General features: G+C 44.7%; 1 long non-coding RNA gene across 1 annotated transcript in view; it reads left to right on the top strand.

The window, feature by feature from the left end:
• Nucleotides 1–11,000, top strand: part of LOC115073474 — a 34,187-nt gene extending 23,187 nt beyond the window's left edge. Inside the window, exon 3 of the long non-coding RNA XR_003852024.1 lies at nucleotides 9,716–11,000. This is a non-coding gene — a long non-coding RNA (uncharacterized LOC115073474). The remainder of the gene's footprint in view (nucleotides 1–9,715) is intronic.
• The last annotated feature ends 1,167 nt before the right edge of the window (nucleotides 11,001–12,167 follow it).

Genomic DNA, 12,167 nt, shown 5'->3' with positions numbered 1-12,167 from the left:
GAAAGGCTAAAGAAATTAGGGCTGTTCAGCTTGGGGAAGGGATAGCTGAGGGAGGATATGATAGAGGTCTTCAAAATCATGAGAGGACTAGGATGGGTAAATGTGAATTGGTTGCTTACTCTTACAGATAAGAGAAGGCCTAGGGGGAACCTCATTAGGTCAGCAAGTAGCACATTTTAAAACAAATTGGAGAAAATTATTTTTAATTCAATGCACAATTTAAGCTCTGGGATTCATTGCCAGAGGGTGTGGTTAAGGCAGTTAGCTTAGCTGGGTTTAAAAAAAAGTATGGACAAGTTCCTGTAGGAGAAGTCCATAAATGTTGCGTCCGTCGGTGCTTGATGGCTTCGCCCCGTTTGCCTCATCTTGTTCACGGCTCCTCCCGCTTACCTAGGAAAGATGGCTACCGCCGCGTCTACAAGCCGACCTCTCCGACGACCCCGGAACAGCTATGGTGCAGCCTCCTGCCATGCTCCTCCCATGTACCTACTAGGGTGCGTGTGTGTGCCACCCATGTCTTTATTCCAACCTTGGTGCTAACCTCGGGGGCATTCCCCCTTGCTGATGTCACGCCATCTGGGTATATAACCTATTCTAATTTGCTAGCTCGTTGAGTTAGCAAGGACTTGAATCCGTTCCTGTCTTCGCTACTCTGCCGCTTCCGTGCTGCCGCTGGAAGCTCTCTCCTTGCCCTACGGGGTAACTGCTAACCTGGGTAACCGCTCCTCGGGGGCCCTCTGCTTTATTTCAGGTGCCTTACAGGGAACAGGTATTCGCTCCTCAAGGGCCTGCCCTCCCTGCCTCGGTGCCTTCTTCTACAACCTGGTGGAATCACATACTTACAGCAAACACCTAGTGAGTACTCTAACTTTCAGTCTATCTCATCCACAGTACTACCTTGCTGGGAAACCTGCTGCGGAGACCAACGGCGTGAGAAGGGCACCCTCTGCCGAGGTCCCTGAGACTGCAACTACCAGACTGCCTCACTACTGCCACCTCTGGTGGTTCTCTTCAAGCTGTTTAATAAAGAACTAACTGTGTTTGTGCGTTCTGAGTCTAGCCTAGTACTGTGGCTCCTCACGGGGCTCCTCCCCGTGGGCGTGGTCATCTGCCACAGTACCCAAGGATCCACCCAAACACCGCTAAACCATAACAATAAACTGCTATTAGTCAAGTTGACTTAGGGAATAGCCACAGCTTATTACTGGCATTAGTAGCATAGGACCTATTTAATGTTTGGATACTTGTCAGGTACTTGTTGCCTGGAATGGCCACTGTTGGAAACAGGATGCTGGGCTTGATGGACCCGCGGTCTGACCCAGTTTGGCAAGTTCTTATGAAAGCAAATATGCGAGGATGGTATTTTTAAATCATTTGTGCCACAGGCACAGAATAGGATAGACCTTTATTATAAAGTCCTTTGATTTATTATGCCAAAGCAAGTTAACCACAAGAAAATATTCAGCTTGAAAACAAAAGAGGCGCTGCAGTGTGACTCTCACTTTAACCATGTGGCTCTTATATTCTCTTCTCACTGCTAGTTTTGTCAGGTTGGCTCATGACCAACATGTAGAGTTTACCTTTTATCTTTGACCCATGTACAGGACAATGCAGACTTTCTCTTTGATTAGTTGCTATTACTTGGCTTCCAGGTTTCTGTCTTGAGCTTCAACAGTGTGACTCATTTACAAGGCTGAGCTTGCAAAATTATGCTGCGGGTTTATTTTAATACATTGTCAGTGAGCTCTGCTGCTTTGTTACAGATTTCTAAAAACTGGTTTCCTGGATCCTCTGTCCTTTACACCAGCAACAACTTTTTGAGCCCCAGGCACTGAAGAGTTTTTTTTTTCCACAAAAACCACTGATTCTTTCCCATTCTTTAGATGACTGCTGTATGGTGGACAAGAGAGAAGGCGTTTTACAACGAATGTGCCTTTTACAATAATATGCAGAATGCCCACCTGAATACATTATCATTGAGAATCAAATCGTAAGAACATAAGCAGAGCCATGCTGAGTAGGACCAAATGTCCATTAAGCCCAGCATCCTGTCTCTAATCTGGGTCATTAGGTTTAAATATATTTATTAAAGAATTTCAATAAACAGGTACAAAACAAAGAATCACATAATAGAAACAGAATCAGATGCACTGGCATACACTTTCCATCCAATATCGGTATACCAAGCATGTACCACACCCCTTCCAACCAAACAACCCCCTCTCACTGCCAATCACCCCCTGCAACCATTAATTCGTCAAAGTGTTATCCAACAAGGTTTTCAGAAAAGACAGTCTATAGTCATTGAATATTACACTTCTAGCTCTGTAGGACAAAGATTGTAAGGAAGGTTCCCAAAGAGGTAAAAAGACCCTGCGCTTTCGGGTCAGATCAACTTTATCAACCTATGTTGCATTCAGGCACAGAATAGGAATCTGATTCCTCCAATATGTCAGAGTAGGCAGAACCTCTCCTACCCAATGTTGCAGGACAGCTTTCTTTGCCAACAGAAAAACCGTTCTAATCCGTAACCGGAGGAATCTTTTACCCAAAACCTCTGCCCACAAATTATCAACAAGCATCACATCAACCTGGAAGGGAAGGTGTATACCTGTCATCTGAAAAATATATCGACCCACCAGCTTTCAAAAATGGTTTATCTTTGGGCAACTCCAAAATTGGTGTCCTAAGGTGCCAACAGAGCATTTACATTTGCTACAGATCTCAGAATCCGTAATCGACAAGCAGAATGCTTTCTGCTGAGACCAAAAAATAGCACATTAAGAATTTGTAATGCATTTCCCGTAAATCTACTTTGCAAGTAGCAGATTTTATTGTTGTAAAACAAATTGCATATTGATGATCAGAGATCTAAAATCATTTCAGCTTTCCATGTAGCAAGCACAGAACCAAAATTAATACTAGGTTCCAGATCAAGCAATTGGCGATAGAAGTAAGAAATTGAGTGACAAGCTGGGTCTTCTATAATCAAACAAATCCGATAAGAGGGCTCGATTGTGAGACCCCCAATCTGGTACCTTCAGAGAACAAATATAACTTCTAGCCTGTAAATAAGCAAAGAAATGTTTGTTCTCGAAGTCGTATTCTGTCATTACTCCTGGAAAAGATTTTAGCCCACCCTCCTCACTTAAAAATTGCGATATCACTTTCAACCCCTTCTCAGCCCAGTTAGTAAAAACCGCATGGTGGGTACCCGGGAGAGAGCCTCATTGCCAGTCAGAGGCAAGAACTGAGAAAGGTTGCTTTGCAGCTGTAAGGAAGAACAAAGATGCCTCCAGGAAAGAGCTGTTCCTTAAAGAGAATGGTAATGACATCCATGAAAAATGTAAAAGATAACCCAAGTTAGCTTGAGAGAAAATGTCTCTCTCCCACACTATACGAGGATAGAAATCAGTGCCCAATAACCAGTCTGATCTATGACGTAAATTAAATGCCACATTGTAAAGCTTCAGATCAGCTAATCCCAAACCTCCATGTTCCCATTTACACATCAACTTGACCTACACCACCCTCAGTCTTTTATTCTTCCACAAATAGGGCCGTATGAAATGTTCTGTTTAAGGGTCTGTCGGGTATGATAACAAGGGACAGTTTGAAACATATATAACCATTTAGGTACAATGATTATCTGAAAGAGATTCACTCTACCCGCCAGAGATAAGGGGAAATCCTTCCACGCTTTTAGCAGATTTTCCGTGGAAGGTACCCTCTGAAAATTCACCTGATGGATCTCTAGGCAACTTAGTACCCAGATAAGTAAAAGAATCATGGACCTAGCACATAGGAAATGTCCCTCCCCAAGAGGTACGAATTGCATCTGTTGGCAATGCCTCGCATTTATCTAGATTCAACTTAAAACCTGCCAAACATTCATAAACATCTAACTCATCTAAAAGGGCTTGGACTGATGGTTGTGGATTAGCAATGTGTAAAAGGATATCGTCAGCAAAAACAGTTTGAAGACATTGGGACCTTTGCTTCCTGATTGGAATACCTTGAATTTATTTATTTACTTATTAAGCTCTTATATACCGTCGTTCAGACTGGCCATCACAACGGTTTTCATATATAAAACATTAATAACAATAATAATAAAATAAAAGGCGATTTATTTGTAAAATATGACAAAATAAAACAAAATAAAATACAATAGATAAGAAAAACAAAAAATAAATCATACAGAATTAGAACATTTCATTAATATGTTAAAAAAAATTCTCTCTCAGTTATTAAAAAGATTAAGATTAAGTGCAGTACAGGATTAACCCCTTAATTAAAATGTTATAGTTTCTCTCTCTCAGATGTTAAAAAATTAAGTGCCTCATGTATTGCTGCTATAACATCTTATGATATTTCTCTAATCATTTACTGTACCTGTCAAAAGGAAAGGACTTCCTTTCTGCACCTTTCAAGTTATTTGTAAACCGATGTGATATGTAAATCGAACACCGGTATATAAAAACAAACAAACCAATAAAGAAATAAAAATGTGCAGTGTATATAATGGAACAAAAATAGAAACTGGAATAAAATAATATAAAAAACAACAACCTAAAATAAAACAGTTAGTCATTCCCCCCAAATGCGATTCCGAAAAGCCATGTTTTCAAATTTTTTTTTAATGATTTTATTTCGGCTTGGGTCCTTAACTCAACAGGCATATCATTCCAAAGGTCTGGACCAGCGAAGGAGATACTTCTCTCTCTTACTTGACAAAGATGTTCTGATTTAACTGAAGGTATTGTAAGCATTCCAGTGTTGGCTGATCTCACATTTCTCTTGGGTTTATGTAATCTGATTTTTAACCATTCTGTTAGTTCTCCATAGATTATTTTATGTAAAATACATAGTACTTTATACTGTATGCGATATCTTACGGGTAACCAGTGAAGATTTTGTAGTATGGGTGTAATGTGATCATTCTTTTTTGTCCCTGTTAAAATCCTAGCCGCAGTGTTTTGTAAAATTTGTAAAGGACATATAGTTGAATCAGGTAAGCAGGGGTCCTTTGGAGCAGGGGTTCCAAGGAGAAAATAAACAACAAGGGAGAAAGGGGTAGCCCTGCCATGTCCCCTGCCCAAAGAGAATTCATGGGATGTGCAATCATTAACTATGACAGAAGCTTGAGGGGCATTATATAATGTTCTCACCACTTGTACAAAATAACCCGAAATCCCAAAGGCCTTCAGAGCCTGCCACATAAAATCGCACTCCAGTCTATCAAATGCCTTCTCCGCACCCAAGCTGAGCAGCAAAGAAGGATTTGATGCTGCTTACTACTCACTAAGGAAACAGCAATTTTTTAAATATTCATTACAGTAGAACGACCCTTCACAAAGCCCACTTGGTCTTTCTCTATCATATGTGTTAAGATCCTAGCAAAATGATTGGCCATCATTTTGGCTAAGAGCTTAACGTCAAAATTCAATAAGGAAATGGGACGATAAGAAGATAGAAATAATGGGTCTTTCCCTACCTTAGGGATCACTGTAATGAGAGCACTAATCGGAATTAATGGGAAGCTTTGCAATTCAGTAAGATGCTCATACATCTGTCCCAAGGGTTTTACCAATTTGGATACCAGCAGTTTATAAAATTCTGCAGGAAGACCATCTGGTTCTGGCGTCTTTAACAATTTGGCCTCCCTTATTTCCTGCTCAATCTCCTGGGGCTGAATCGAGCGACTGAGCAAACCTAATTGCTCCTCTGTTACTTAATCTTCAACTTCCAAGTGTCAAGGAAACCCCTTGATACGTGGTTTTTGTGCGGTTGCTGTTGGGGGACCAACCACTCTGTGGCTGGCCTGTTTCAATAGCTCCCGTGTTTTATTCTTTTATTTCCTTTCTCAAATTTTATTTTTGAAATTTTTTTTTTAAATTGTTTGTGCTTTTATTTTCCCAGTGTGCGGTCTGACCCACCATTCACTTATAAAAGTCCTTTATCGGGTACTTATCTTATCTTCAAAATGCTGATTGCTGCCGCTATTTATGGGTTCAGCTCCGCTTGCCCGACTATGGCCATGTTTCGGCAGCGCTCTGCCTGCTTCAGGGGCCTCAGGAAAATTCTTCTATTGTGTCCAAGTTACAGGTCCACCATCAGAAAAGCACATAGATTCTTTAAAAACATTTAGAAAACAATTCAATCAAGTCTTAAATAGAAAACCTATATCCCACTACCCAGGCTTATAGTACTTACTATTTTCGCGTGTAGAATCTTTGATGTGAGCGGCGCCTTCATGTGTTAATCTGGCGTCTCCCTCTATCCTACCACTTATATAGCTCTCTTCCCCCACTCCTGGACCAAGGGCAACCATACAGAACGAAGATAGTGAGCAGTATCCCCCTGGGAACCCCGGGTGTGCTGTATATAACTCCTAGTAATAATCTTGAAAAATATTGGTGATAGCCTTACTAGCATTCACCATCCGGCCTTTTGCATCTTTCATCGATACTATATATTTAGCTTCCATCCAACGTCTAGTGAGGTTTGCTAATAGCCTACCCACCTTATTACTGTGTGGAAAACAATCCCCTCTATAATAAGCCAGTCCTTTCCTCGCCCTTTGATGGAGCAGGGTGTTGAATGCCACTTGTGTTTCAAAACATTTTTCTGTGTTTCTTGACTTGGACTCTGATCATAGTTTTTCTTGTCTCTGTAAAGTTGTTTTTCTAGGGCCAATATCTCTGATGTTAAAGCCTTATGTTTTGCTACCACATATGAAATGATATGTCCCCTCACCACTGCTTTTTCAGTCTCCCAAAACAAAATTGGGGAGGCCTGGTGTTCCCGCTTAAGAAATTCATAATCCTCCCACTTTTTAACTAAATATTCTCTGAATGCAAGATCTCTGAATAAAAGGTTTGGAAAGTGCCAGAGCAAACCCGTGGCTTTTGGATGAAAGCTATCCAAATTGAACCAGACGGGTGCATGATCCGAAATTATCAAGGGACCTATCTGGGACTCTAAGATCTTGCAGAAGGTTTCCCTGACTGTCAAAAGATAATCAATTAGAGATTGTGAGCCATGGGCTCTCGAAATATAGGTATATTCCCTATCTATAGGATGAAGGGACTTTCAAGTGTCTACTAGATCTACAGTATTACATAGATACCCCACCCCTTTATTCACCCGTCTGGACAAAGCGGCTGTGGGTACCAAATGGTCCAAATGACCATCTAAAACACAATTTAGATCCCCTCCAACCACTATCGGTGTATTCAGATAGGGTGACAAAAGTCAGCCATTGTAACAAAATGTTGTGTGTTCCCGTTGCTGCAGGTCCGTGACCAGGCCTATTCAACTCCGGTTCCCAGACCCGGCCCGTCCTCCCTGGCAGTGGTGGCTAGCCGCTTGCGCTCCCGCACCCCTGCTGCCTCCTCAGCCTTTTGCTGCCCTCTGCGGGCTCCTCTGGCTCTCCTTGTTCTTCCACAGACTCCTCCAGTTCCCGGCGGGTCTCCCCACGTGTGCTGCGGGGAGACGTCGCTGTCCAGCAGCCAGCTTCCTCCTAGGCATGCGTGCGCACCTCTTCCTCTTTTAAAAGAGCCATGGTGGGAATCCTACCCACGGCCCTGGATGATGACATCATCAGGCCCTGCTACTTAAGGCAGGGCCTGCCACTCATTCCTTGCCTTGGCACCAGGTCTCCACGCTTGTCGTGTTCGTTGCTTGTCCTAGTTCCTGATTCCGTTCCTGGTTCCTCCCTAGTCTTGCTCGGACTGACTTCTGGCTTTGACCCTTGCCACGCTTGGACCACGCTAAGGACTGACTACTGGCTTTGACCCTTGCTTCGTTGCAACTATGCTCCGGACTGATTCCCGTCCTTGGTTCTCACTTCCCTGCACCTTGACTAGCTCTGCTACCTGCCTCGACTCCAGCCTGTTCCCAACTACGCCCTCAGTATCTCTTGGACTTGGCCCTCTCAGGCTCCGGCCTTCTGCTGTCTGGGCATCACCTACTCTTGTGACTGGCCCTCCTTTGGCGCCCGGGCCTCTGGACCTGCCTCGTTCCCTCCGATACCTCTGCTGGTCCCTGGCTACCTGCTACAACACTTACTGTGAGTCGTCTCATGGAGGCCCGCCTAAGATCAGCCAGCCCCGGCACCCAAGGGCTCAACCTGCGGGGAACGTGGGCTAGTATTGGCGAAGCTCCAGTTGACCTCCGTCTTCTAGTCTGCTCCGCCTCCTGACAGTGGGGACCCGTAAGGCTTGCCCTACGGGTAGCGTCAACCCCATCTTGGGCCAAGGGTCCACTACCAGCGCAACACAAAATCACATGGTCATAGTTATTAGGGGCATATATATATATATATATATATATATATATATATATATTGCACAATAAGATCAGTTTCTCCTATAATCGACCTTCTACTAATATAAACCTCCCCGCCGCATCTGAAACCACTTTAGTATCCTGAAAAGGGACGTATTTCCCAATGAGGATTGCCACCCTAGTATCCGTTTGAGAGGAGTAAACGGTGCCAACCCACTGTCTACATAATTTGCATTCTCCGCTGCCTCTAAATGTGTTTCCTGAAACATAGCTACATGTGCTCCCCATCGTTGCAGACCTGCAGCACTTTATACCGCTTCACTACGGAGCCAATACCTCCCACATTCCAAGTGACGCATCGGATCCTAGTAGTCATCCTGCACCACCCAATGTGTTTTTCAATGAAAAAAGCATCACAAAAACAAAACAAAACACATAAGCTGATCAGAATCCCCCAGCCTAGGCCCCAACCAGTGGGCAATCTCACACATCAGCCATGAATATATCCCCCTATCTGTCACCAAAAGGAGAACACCCTTAGAGCTCCAAAATTGCAGCTGTCCCTGCCTTACCCACCTCCCTCTCCCCACACTATCCAACCCCACAACACAGAAATAATTTGAAACACATTTTGTGGAAGGGCCCCACTCTCCCAGACCTCCCATACCTTCCAGACAAAGGAGTAGCACTCTGTACTGGCATGATGAAATATAAAACATTCAACAAATCCTGAGCAAAAGAAAGTGTTCAGTCCATGAAACGCCGATGAAAGAACCAAAACTTTACAGAAGATAAGGCCAGTTCAAACCGGTTTCACAGCGTTATTTCCTGCGGGATCCTAAGCCTGCTCTTCTCTCCCAGCTTGCCAGTTCCTCATAACTCCCAGCCTAGAATGGAAGAACTCTTGCGCCGCGGTGGCAGAGTCAAATGTGTGAGTTGTGTTTTGCTAGGTCACTTTTAGTTTGGCAGGATATCGAAGAACAAAAGGAATCTGATGCCTTACCAGGTCCAAGCAAATCTTCGTAAAATGCTTTTGCTTGGCCGACACCGCTGAGTAGTCAGCACAAATTAAGACACGGTGACCTTCATAATCCAGGGCTCTAGTCCGTTGGTATTGCGTCAGAATTTCTTCTTTATGTTGAAAATTTAAAAATTTCGCAATGACAGGACGAGGCCTCTCCTGACTGCCAGGCCACACTCCCAAGCGGTGCGCTCTTTCAATTTGAAGGGCTCCCGGAGCAGCAGAGAAAGAAAAAACTTTCAGGAGCCAGGATTCCAGAAGTCTCTGGAGGACCCTATGGGTAATCTCCTCAGGGAGCCCGATAAATCTTAAATTGCTCCTATAAGAGCGGTTCTTAAGGTCCTCCAATTTCACCTCTGTTTTAGCTGCATCTGCTTTGACCACTGCCCTTTCTCGTTCCAGCTCCTGCACACACTCGTCCAGGCCTGCAACACGATCTTCTACGTCTGCGATGCACTTGGTGTGTTCGGTAAGAATTCCCTGCAGCTCATCAAGACGTGAGTGGATTTTATCCAGTTTCATATCCATCGCCGTTAGTATCACCGAGGCAATGTCTCCGGCATCTCCTGTTGAGGCCAGCGGGAAGTGGGGATCTCGAATACCGTCCGCCATCTTACTCACCCCCGGCTTCCCCTTCTCATTGCGGATCACTTTGGTAAACATAAGATCACCGCAGAACACTGGAAAAGAAGGTCGATTAGCTTCTCCGCTGCCCCTGTTCACCGCCAACAGTGAGAAAATCTTGATTTAAGGCAAAAAAAAGAGGTGAAAGGGATGCATTTACAAGGAGTGGGGCCCCAGAGCATCGAGCAGACACGTCTTACTGCTCACACCACATCACGTGACCTTCTCTGAGTCATTTGGAGGTACCTGGCAGATCCCATAAAGTAGATCACCTACTACCGTAATCGAACAAGCTGAAGAACTGTAAATAGGAAGTCTATCAAAACCCACAGGTATGCACGTAGACAAGGAGACATTACATAGTCTGTGAGCATCCACTCGGATTGACAAGTGCACAATTTCTATCTGGAAATGTCCACATTTTGCACACATATTTATTTAGGGTATTGCAACAGTAGAGAATAAAAAGTCCATGGGTGGTGGTGGTGGTGGATCCAATTCTTCAGAAGGTGACTGTGAAGGAACTTAAAATCATACAGTGTTTAGAAATAGCGACCACAAGATTGTATCATTTGAGGAAAAGACAAAAAAGCAGGAAAAGTTAAAACTAAGATATTAAACCTTATCTATATCATGCTGGGTAAAGTAAGATGGATCCTATAATTAATTGGAAGAGGCATCAAAGGGAAATGAGAGGTATTTTAATATATAGTTGCCATTAAGTATATACACTGATAGTAAACAAATATAACAGAAAAGTTAAATTACATGTGAGTTAGGGAATAAGTCAATAAAAAGTACCTAACTAAGAAAAGTCTTTACAAATAACAAAATTGGAAAGGTGCATTCCATGGAGGACACACAATTCCCAAAGGCATTCTTTACCTCCAGCCATTATTTTTAAGGGACTGAATGCATTTGCTATGCACATTAGTACTTATTTGTGTGTCTGTGTGTATGTGTGTGTGTGTGGTGGGGTGTTGTGTAGATGTGATTTGGTGGTTTCATGTAGGTTGGTGTTTTTTGTATGGATGGCTGTGTGAGTTCCAGCTCCAAGGGAGAATGTGTGTGGGTGGGAGAGTGCGCAGTATGTGTGTGTATACTACAGTTGCTGTTGGGGAGATGTGTGTGTGTGTTCCAGTCTTTGGGGGGGGGAAATGTGGGGTAGATTTTCAAAGGGTACGCGTGTAAGATACGCGCGTACCCCCAGAAAACCTACCCCAAACCCCCCCCTGCGCGTGCCGAGCCTATTTTGCATAGGCTCGGCGGCGCGCACAAGCCCTGGGACGCGCATAAGTCCCGGGGCTTGCATGGAGGGGCATGTCGGGGGCGTGTCCGGAGTGATGCAGCGTTTTGGGGGTGTGTCCGGAGTGATGCAGCGTTTCAGGGGCGTGGTTCCGGCCCGGGGGCGTTCCAGGGGCGTGACAGCGGCCCCTGGACCAACCCCCGGAACGGAACATGGAGCGCAGCAGCCGGCCCGGCGCGCACAAAGTTACGCCTGCTTCCAGCAGGCGTAACTTTCGGGCTAGAGGTAGGGGGGAGGTTTAGATAGGGCTGGGGGGGGGGGGGGTTAGGTAGGGGAAGGGAGGGAAAGGTGGGCGGAGGGCGAAGGAAAGTTCCCTCCGAGGCCGCTCCGATTTCGGAGCGGCCTCGGAGGGAACGGAGGCAGGCTGCGCGGCTCAGCGCGCACAGGCTGCCGATTTTGGGCAGCCTTGTGTGCGCCGACCCCGAATTTTAATGGATATGCGCGGCTACGTGTGTATCTATTGAAATCCCACGTACTCTTGTTCGCGCCTGGTGCGCGAACAAAAGTACGCATGTGCGCAGATTTATAAAATCTGCCTGTGTGTACATTGGGATGCATTTGCACGGCTCTAGCCACTGGGGGAATGTGTGTTCGTTTGTTGGAGGGGCAGTGTGCGCGCGCGCGCCTGGCACCAGCTCCTCCCACCCATGGAATTTTGCATGCATAAGTGAAACGTGCACATAAACTGACAACGCATGCACAAATGAAAAGGACACACACGGGCTCCACTGTCAGGCGCAAAAGTTCCTAGAATACCTCATTGTAAAGAACACCTCATAACAGTAGGAGGGACAATGAAAGCCCACAAGGCACGTAGCAAAGTGCAGGACAGGAATCATGCAAGCTAAAATTAGACAAAGAAATAAATCTTGTTAAAGACAATAATCCAACCCCACTAGATTAGATTCACTAGAAGCAAAAGGA

This window comes from Rhinatrema bivittatum, chromosome 11 (assembly GCF_901001135.1).
Source record: "Rhinatrema bivittatum chromosome 11, aRhiBiv1.1, whole genome shotgun sequence".
Taxonomy (NCBI): Eukaryota; Metazoa; Chordata; class Amphibia; order Gymnophiona; family Rhinatrematidae; genus Rhinatrema; species Rhinatrema bivittatum.
The sequence above is the reverse complement of the archived record's forward strand: the minus strand, read 5'-3'. Positions and strand labels throughout refer to the sequence as shown.